Source organism: Macaca mulatta, chromosome 10 (genome assembly GCF_049350105.2).
Source record: "Macaca mulatta isolate MMU2019108-1 chromosome 10, T2T-MMU8v2.0, whole genome shotgun sequence".
Taxonomy (NCBI): domain Eukaryota; kingdom Metazoa; phylum Chordata; class Mammalia; order Primates; family Cercopithecidae; genus Macaca; species Macaca mulatta.
Genome location: NC_133415.1, coordinates 87090755 through 87099775, shown reverse-complemented (window position 1 = coordinate 87099775; position 9021 = coordinate 87090755).

Genomic DNA, 9021 nt, shown 5'->3' with positions numbered 1-9021 from the left:
ATGTCCTAAAAAGACCTTTCAGCACTATCGTATGCAGCATTCCATATATTATAGAAGGGGAAACTGAAATATTAATTGTGAACACAGTCCTGGCATCGAATACATGCTTATGAATATGAGGGAGTATGAGAAGGGAGAAAACAGGCAGGACTGGATGAAGAATCTACTCTTATTTCTTGAGAAGCCTCACTCCTGCCCTCCTCCTTCTCTCTGCTCCTATGGTTCCCTGCCCATCTCCCCTTCCCCTTCTGGGTTGCCCCTCTGCCCAGGCCTGGAATGGGCACCTGGTGTGAACTCCTGAACTTGGGATGCCAGCCCTGGCTGATTTGCCTCCCTAAAGGCCCACTCTACCACCCTCCCAAGAGCTGTTCCCTTAGAACACTTCCTCCACATGCTTACAATAAAAGGCATTTGAGAAGAAACCCATGGCTCTCCAGGATGACTCATTTCCTGGGAGGCTTTGGAGCCCTGGGGTGCTGGTTGGGATGACCACTCTTGCTGTTGCCCTTAGTACCTCAGCCTTCCCCATATTCTCCACCTCCAAGGCAGGACAAGGGAAACTGAGTCACCAGAGTCACAGGATCAGGCTTCCACCCCACCTATCTCCCCCATCTTCTCTTCCCCTTTCCATCTGTATTGGACTCCTAGAGCTGCCATCACAAAGTACCACACATTTGGTGGCTTACAACAACAGAAATTTATTCTCTCACAGTTCTGGAAGCCAGAAGTCCAAAATCAAGGCACGGTCAAGGTGGGTTCCTTCTGGAGGCTCTGAGGAGAGTCTGTTCCCTGCTTCTCTCCTGGTTTCTGGTGACTGCTGGCAATCCCAGGTTTCCTTGGCTTGTAGATGTGTCACTCCAATCTGCTTCTATCTTTGCCATATGGTCTTCTCTATGTCTGTCTTCTTCCCTTTACTTGTCCTGTAGGGACATTTGACTTCGGATTTAGGGGCCACCCTAATCCAGAATTGTCTCAACTCAAAATCCTTAACTTAATTACATCCACAAAAACGCTTCTTCCAAATAAGGTCACATTCACGGATTCTAGGTGAACATATCTTTTGGGAGGAGGGCCATCATTTAACTGAGAACACCTCTTTTCCCCATATTTCTGGAATAAGGTAGAAACCCCTCCTAGTTCCTCGAAACTGGCAATCAACAGTGTTAGTGGTTCCTGGAGTAGTCCCTTCCTGTGGATCCTACCCCTGTTTTTGGCTGGATGGGTTCAACTCCATTAGGAAGAGAGCAGAGTATGTGAGGTTGGTCTATTTACATCAGCAAGAGGAAGAAGACAAAAGGAGGAGATAGGTAAATCATAAGCAACACAAGAATCCTGCAACATGAGGACATTGAGTATAGAGGAAAATGACTCAGTTGGTGCTATGCAAATGAGAACCAAGGTTATTTAATGACAACCCATGCTCATTGGGATGATCCTGGGCCACTGAGAAAACTTCAAGTCAGGGATCAACAACTGATACGGGCCAGGGATGGGGACATATGTTGGCTTGGGTAACTTATGCACCATTCAAAGAGCGCAGCTAACATTTAGCTCACCCGCCCATTGCTATGACAACATAAGTCCAGTTGCTAAATAATTTTCTCAAGAGAAGCTGGAAATATGGGGTTCCATGCAAACTCCCCCAGTTTTTATATTTATTTATTTATTTATTTGAGACAGAGTCTCACTCTGTCTTCCAGGCTGGAGTGCAATAGCATGATCTCTGCTCACTGAAACCTCTGCCTCCCTGGTACAAGTGATTCTCCTGCCTCAGCCTCCCAAGTATCTGGGATTACAGGCGCCTGCCACCATGCTTGGCTAATTTTCATATTTTTAGTAGAGATGGGGTTTCACCATGTTGGCCAGGCTGGTCTTGAACTCCTGACCTCAGGTGATCCTCCTGCCTCAGCCTCCCAAAGTGCTGGGCTTACAGGTGTGAGCATCTGTGCCCATTTATTTTGTCTGTACTTTCTTACTCTGTCATGGCTTTGCAAATGTGATCCCCACACGTGCACGGTTCTCTCTCTACCCGACTCATTCTGAAGACTTTGGTGGACGCTTCTTCCTCTGAGAGGTTCCCACAGGCCCTAGGCCTAGTGATTCACCCTCTCCCTCCACTTTAGACTCTCTGCTCTGACCTGCCCTGGCATCCATCATCTGTGTGGTGAACACTGGTGAGTCTTTTTACCCCACTGGCTAGGAAATTCCTTGAGAACAGGGCCCAGGTCTGAGTCATCTGTGTTGCCTGGCTTGAGTGGGCAGTTAACAATGTTTGTGGGATGAATGGAAGGGAAGAGGAAGGGAGGGGTGTCACAAACAGCTCCTGGATTACTGGCTGAATCTTGGGCTCCAGGTATCTGGCAGTTAAAGCACTGGTCAGTATTATAGGGCTGATCTTGGTCAGATGTGGTGGCTCATGCCTGTAACGCCAGCACTTTGGAAGGCCAAGGTGGGAGGATCACTTAAGCCCAGGAGTTTGAGATCAGTATTGGCAACATAGTAAGACCCTTACTCTACAAAAATAAAAAATAAAAATAAAAGAGCTGATTTTTGTATAACCTAACAGAGTGTGTGCAAAGGTGAGGGTCTGAATATGTGTGAGTACTTGAGAATGTGTGAATGTATGTATGAAGTGTATGAGTGTGAATATACGTGTGTGTGTGTGTGTTTGAGACAGAGTCTCGCTGTGTCACCCAGGCTAGAGTGCAGTGGTGCGATCTTGGCTCACGGCAACCTCTTCTGCTGGGGTCAAGCTATTCTCCTGCCTCAGCCTTCCATGTAAGTAGCTGGGTCTACATGTGTGTAAAAGCATGCCCCGCTAATTTTTGTATTTTTAGCAGAGACGGGTTTCACCATATTGGCCAGGCTGGTCTTGAACTCCTGACCTTCAGTGATCCACCTGCCTCGGCCTCCCAAAGTGCTGGGATTACAGGCATGAGCCACCGCACCGGGCCTTATTTCTGCAGTATGTATGTACATAGGTGCATGAGCGTGAGTATTGGTGTGTGATGGTGGGATGTGTGAAAGAGTATGTGTTTGAAGGTTTGTATGGATGTATCTGTAGGTGTAAACATGTTCGCAGAATGGAACTCCAGGGGAGCAGGGACTTTGTCTTGTCCTGTTTTTTTGTCCTTGCCTCTAGCACACTCAAATGAACATGTCTGGCATGGGGGTTGCAGCGGGGAGCATGATTGCAGGAAGGGTAGCCCAGTGGTTACCAGCAGCGACTCTGGAGTCAGACAGCATTGGTGCCTCCTAACTGTGGGCGAATCAACCACTAGGAGCCTCAGTTTTTCCATGTGTAAAATGGGTACCTACCTTATAGGGTATCATCTATAAATAGGGCAACATCTACCTTACAGGTAAGTTCAAAGAGCTTAGAATTGTGTGTGGAGCACAGGACATAATAAATTTGGACTAGTATCGTTATACTGGGTGTCACTATCAACCAGCAGTCCCAACAATGTGGCTCATGCCTGTAGTCCCAGCACTTGGAGGCTGCAGTAGAAGGACTGCTTGAGCCCAGGAGTTTGAGACCAGCCTGGGCAACATATTGAGACTTTGTCTCAAAAAAAAAAAAAAAAAAATTAGCTGGATGTGGTGATGTGTGCCTGTAGTACCAGCTACTGGGGAGGCTGAAGCGGGGGATTGCTTGAGCTCAGGAGTTTGAGGCTACAGTGATCTCTGATGGTGCCACAGCACTCTGGCCTGGACAAGAGTGACACCCTGGCTCAACAGAACAGAACAGAACAAAAACATCCTGATAGATGTTTCCAAGGACTAAAGCCCCTTCAAAACAAGTCCAAAGACCACTTACTACCAACATCCATTATTCTTCTCTGAACCTCAGCTTCTTCTTCTATGGGAGGGAGTGATAAGCTGTATTTTGCCTTCTCCCAGGGCAGGTGGGAGGTTATCAACACAGCGCTCCAAATCCCGCCCCTCGAGGGAAGGGTTTGCACTGGCGCAGTCTGAAGCCAAAGCTGGGAGCAGGGTGCCCTCTCCTGGCACAGTGGAGTTAAGGGCGACTCCAGTTGCAGGGCACAGGCTGACCTCGGAGGCCCAGGGTGCTATCCGCAAAGGAAGGTGGGCAAAAGGGAGCGGGCTGGGGAGGGCACCTTACAGCTCCCCACTCTTGCAGCGTGGAGCTGCGTGCTTCCTTTCTGTCGACTGAGCTCCTCCAAGATCTCGCTCCAAGGACGTCTCCCACCCTGCCCCCGCCCCGTCAGACTGGACCAACTCCCCACTCCTCCCCATTACAAGTTCTCAGAGTGTTCCTTTTGCTTTTCTGTCATCTGAGAAATGAAGGGCAGGGGTAGAACCCCCGGCTATGTGACTCCTAAGGTCCCTGGACGAGGCTCTTAGCAAATATTAGCATAAAAGGGGCGTGGAAGCTCAGACAAGGCTGGGAAGTGAACCCAGAGGTCATCCAGCCCCACTGGGGAACGATCCAGCCTCAACGGGGGACATCAGAGACCTGGATTAGGGGACTCCCTGGCTCCACCCTGAGGAGAGCCAGGACTGTAGGCTGAAGCCAAGGGGCACCACGGCGTGAGTTCCCGGGCAGACATCCGGGAACATTAATTCATTCCCAAATATCGTGTGGAGTCTCCCTCCTGGAAACAGTGAGACGGGCACATAATCAGATGATTTCGATATAATAATATAGAACCACACCACCTCACATCCCCCTTTTGGGGTGCCTCTTAAAGCCTGTCGCTTAGAGATGACCCGCAGCTAGGGAGGGGCGGTCTCTTGTATTCTACGAGCCTGGAGGGCTCCCCCAACCGGAGAAACCGGGGATAGGTGGGCTGGCAGCTCCTGGGACGCCGGACTCACAGCAGAGCCGCCTGGTTTGAGGAGGATTGAGTGAGAGAGGGGGGTCCTGTCCCAGGGTCTCTAAGAAGTCTCCCACCTCTGTACTCCCCAGCCCAGCGATGACTTCGAGGCGGGCCCAGGGGTGCCTGGAGGGAGGGGCGTGAATAGAGCGGGAAAGGAGAGACCCCTATAGGGGTGGACAAGAAGGGAGGGACTCCCCAGAACTGCATAATCCGGCTCCATCGCCATCAGCGGGGTTTCTCAGCGCCTACACCCCTCTCTATCCCATCTCGAAGCCTCCAACTAATCCAGAGTGAGACGCAGGACCGCCGGGAGGCGAGCGGGGATGCTGGAGCCAGGTCAGGCTGAAGCCCCACGGCCAATGGGCAGGCTCCTGCCCCCTCCGCCCCATCTCCGCCCCTCCGCGCCAGGAACCTAATTGTTTGCAAAAGCAAACACGTAAAAAGCAGGTACAAAGGTCGAGAGGAGGGACCGGGACCTGCTTCTGCCTGGGATTTCGACCTTCCCACGCCCTGCCAGAAGCTCCACTGGAGCCTGGACCTGGAGAAGGGACATCAGCAGTTAAGGTCCAGGGCAACTTTCAGCGGCGTGGGCGGGGACCTCCAGGGAAGCACTGTTAGCAGTTTCTTGTACATCCAGCCTGGTATATTTTCTGCATGTATAGGCAAATACCTGTTTGTGTGTTCTTTTTTTTTCTTTTACATAAATAATCGCATACTAGGCACACCGTTCTGCACTTTGCTTTTTGTCCTTCATCATGTTTTGTTGTTGTTTTGTTTTTTAGACAGTGTCACTCTGTTGCCCAGGCTAGAGTGCAGTGGCACAATCTCGGCTCACTGCAACCTACTGGGTTCAAGAGATTCTCCTGCCTCAGCCTACTGAGTAGCTGGAATTACAGGCGTGTGCCACCGCGCCCGGCTAATTTTTGTATTTTAAGTATGGGATTTCGCCATGTTGGCCAGGCTGATCTCCAACTCCTGACCTCAGGTGATCCCCCCCCCCACCCCCTGCCTCAGCCTTCCAAAGTGCTGGGATTACAGACGTAAGCCACCACACCCGACTGTCGTTTTTTAAAAATAGAGACAGGGTCTTGCTTTGTCGCCCAGGCAGAGTGCAGTGGCGCTTAGGCCTCGGGCTTGGGCCACCGCATCGGGCCACTATATCTGGAAGATCATTCCATATTATTAGATAAACAGCTCCTTTAAACAAAAAAATGGCTGTCTGGGTATTCCACCATGTGGATTGTACCAGTATTTATTTAACAAGTCTTCCATGGAAGGACAATCCTTTGTTCTTAACGTCATTTTGCTCCCATGTGCATACATCTTTGGAAGAAATTCCTAGAAGTGGAACTGTTTGGTCAAAGGGCATGTGAGTTTGTAATCTTGTTAGTTATTACCAGAGTGTTGTTCATTAAAGTTGTGCCAATGTACAATCCCAAAAGCAAAGTATGAGGAAGCCTGTTTCCTCACACTCTTACCAATAATGTGTTAATAAACAGTAAACTTTTTATCCATGTGATAGTAAACTTAAAAATAAACTTAATCAGCCGGGCACGGTGGCTCACGCCTGTAATCCCAGTATTTTGGGAGGCCGAGGCGGGTGGATCATGAGGTCAGGTGTTCAAGACCAGCCTGGCCAACATAGTGAAACCCTGTCTCTACTAAAAATAAAAATAATTAGCTAAGCATGGCTGTGGGCACCTGTAATCCAAGTTACTTGGGAGGCTGAGGCAGGAGAATTGCTTGAACCTGGGAAGCGGAGGTTGCAGTGAGCCGAGATCGCGCCTCTGCGCCTCCCTCCTTCCCTCCCTACCTCCTTTCCTCCCTCCCTCCTTCTCCCCTGCTCCTCCTCTCTCTTTTCGTTTCTTTTCTTTCTTTTCTTTTCTTTCTTTTTTTTTTTTTTTTGAGATGGAGTCTCACTGTGTCGCCCAGGCTGGAGTGCAGTGGTGTGATCTCGGCTCACTGCAAGCTCCGCCTCCCGGGTTCACGCCATTCTCCTGCCTCAGCCTCCTGAGTATGCACACCACCATGCCCAGCTAATTTTTTGTATTTTTAATAGAGATGGGGTTTCACCGTGTTAGCCAGGATGGTCTTGATCTCCTGACCTCGTGATCCGCCCGCCTCAGCCTCCCAAAGTGCTGGGATTACAGGTGTTAAGCACCGCGCCCGGCCTCTCCTTTTCTTCCTTCCTTCCTTCCTTCATTCGTTCTTTCCTTCCTTCCTTCCCTCCTCTCTCTCTCCCTCCCTCCCTCCCTCCCTCCCTCCCTCCCTTCCTTCCTTCCCTCCTTCCCTCCTTCCATTTATTTATTTTGAGACGAAGTCTTGCTCTTGTAGCCCAGGCTGGAGTGCAATGGCATGATCTTGGATCTCAGCTCACTGCAGCCTCCCCTTCCCAGGTTGAAGCGATTCTCCTGCCTCAGACTCCCAAGTAGCTGGGATTACAAGTGCCTGCCACCACACCCGGCTAATTTTTGTATTTTTAGTAGAGATGGGGGTTTCGTCTTGAAATCCTGACCTCGTGATCCACCAGCCATGGCTTCCTAAAGTGCTAGGATCACAGGCATGAGCCACCATGCCTGGCCTAATTTTTTATTTTAAGAGAGGAGGTCTTGCTGTTAATATATTGCTCGGCTGGCCTTGAATTCCTGGGCTCCAGCGATCCTTCCAACTCAGCCTCACAAGTAGCTGAAGTTACAGGGCACACGAAAACTCCTGGCTCATTTTCATTATTAATAATAAAAGGTCAATCCACTAAGAAAACAGCACTGCGAAGTGTGTATGTATGGAACAGCAGAGCTGCAAAATACGTGAAGCAAAAACTAATAGAAATAGATAAATCTGGCCAGGTGTGGTGGCTCATGCCTGTAATCCCAGCACTTTGGGAGGCCGAGGCAGGTGGATCTTTTGAGGTCAGGGGTTCGAGACCAGCTTGGCCAACATGGTGAAACCCCATCTCTACTAAAAATACAAAAATTAACCGGGTGTGGTGGCACACGCCTGTAATCCCATTTATTTGGGAGACTGAGGCAGCAGAATCGCTTGAACCCAGGAGGTGGAGGTGGCAGTGAGCTGAGATCATGCCATTGCACCCTAGCTAGAGCAGCACAGGGAGACTCCATCTCAAAAAAAAAAAAAAAAAGGCCGGGCGCGGTGGCCCAAGCCTGTAATCCCAGCACTTTGGGAGGCCGAGACGGGCGGATCACGAGTTCGGGAGATCGAGACCATCCTGGCTAACATGGTGAAACCCCGTCTCTACTAAAAAATACAAAAAACTAGCCGGGCGAGGTGGCGGGCGCCTGTAGTCCCAGCTACTCGGGAGGCTGAGGCAGGAGAATGGCGTAAACCCGGGAGGCGGAGCTTGCAGTGAGCTGAGATCCGGCCACTGCACTCCAGCCTGGGCGGCAGAGCGAGACTCCGTCTCAAAAAAAAAAAAAAAAAAAAAAAAATTGGCCAGGCGCGGTGGCTCACGCCTGTAATCCCAGCACTTTTGGAGGCCAAGGCAGGCGGATCACCTGAGCTCAGGAGTTCGAGACCGGCCTGGCCAACATGGTGAAACCCCGTCTCTACTAAAAATATAAAAATTAGCTGGGCGTTGTGGTGGGTGCTTGTAATCCCAGTTACTCAGGAGGCTGAGACAGGAGAATCACTTGAACCGGGGAGGCAGAGGTTGCAGTGAGCAGAGATCGCACCACTGCACCCCAGCCTGGGTGAAAGCAAGTCTCTGTGTGAAAAAAAAAAAAAAAAAATTGTCAAATTAATTACCCTTCAGAAATTTGGTTCCTAGTCTTGATACTCTCCAAAATTGGGTATAATTATGGATTTCAAATCTTTAAAAAAATTTTTTTTTTTCTTGAGACAGAGTCTCTGTCACCAAGTCTGGAGTGCAGTGGCACAATCTCGGCTCACTGAAACCTCCACCTCCCAGATTCAAGCAATTGTCCTGCCTCAGCCTCACAAGTAACTGTGATTACAAGTGCATGCCACCATGCCCAGCTAAATTTGTATTTTTAGTAGAGATGGGGTTTTGCCATGTCGGCCAGGCTGGTTTCAAAATCCTGACCTCAAGTGATCCACCTGCCTCGGCCTCCCAAACTGCTGGGACTATAGGCCTGAGCCACCACACCTGGCCAAATCTTTTAAAATTTAATGGGTACTATTCACAATAGCAAAGACATAGAGT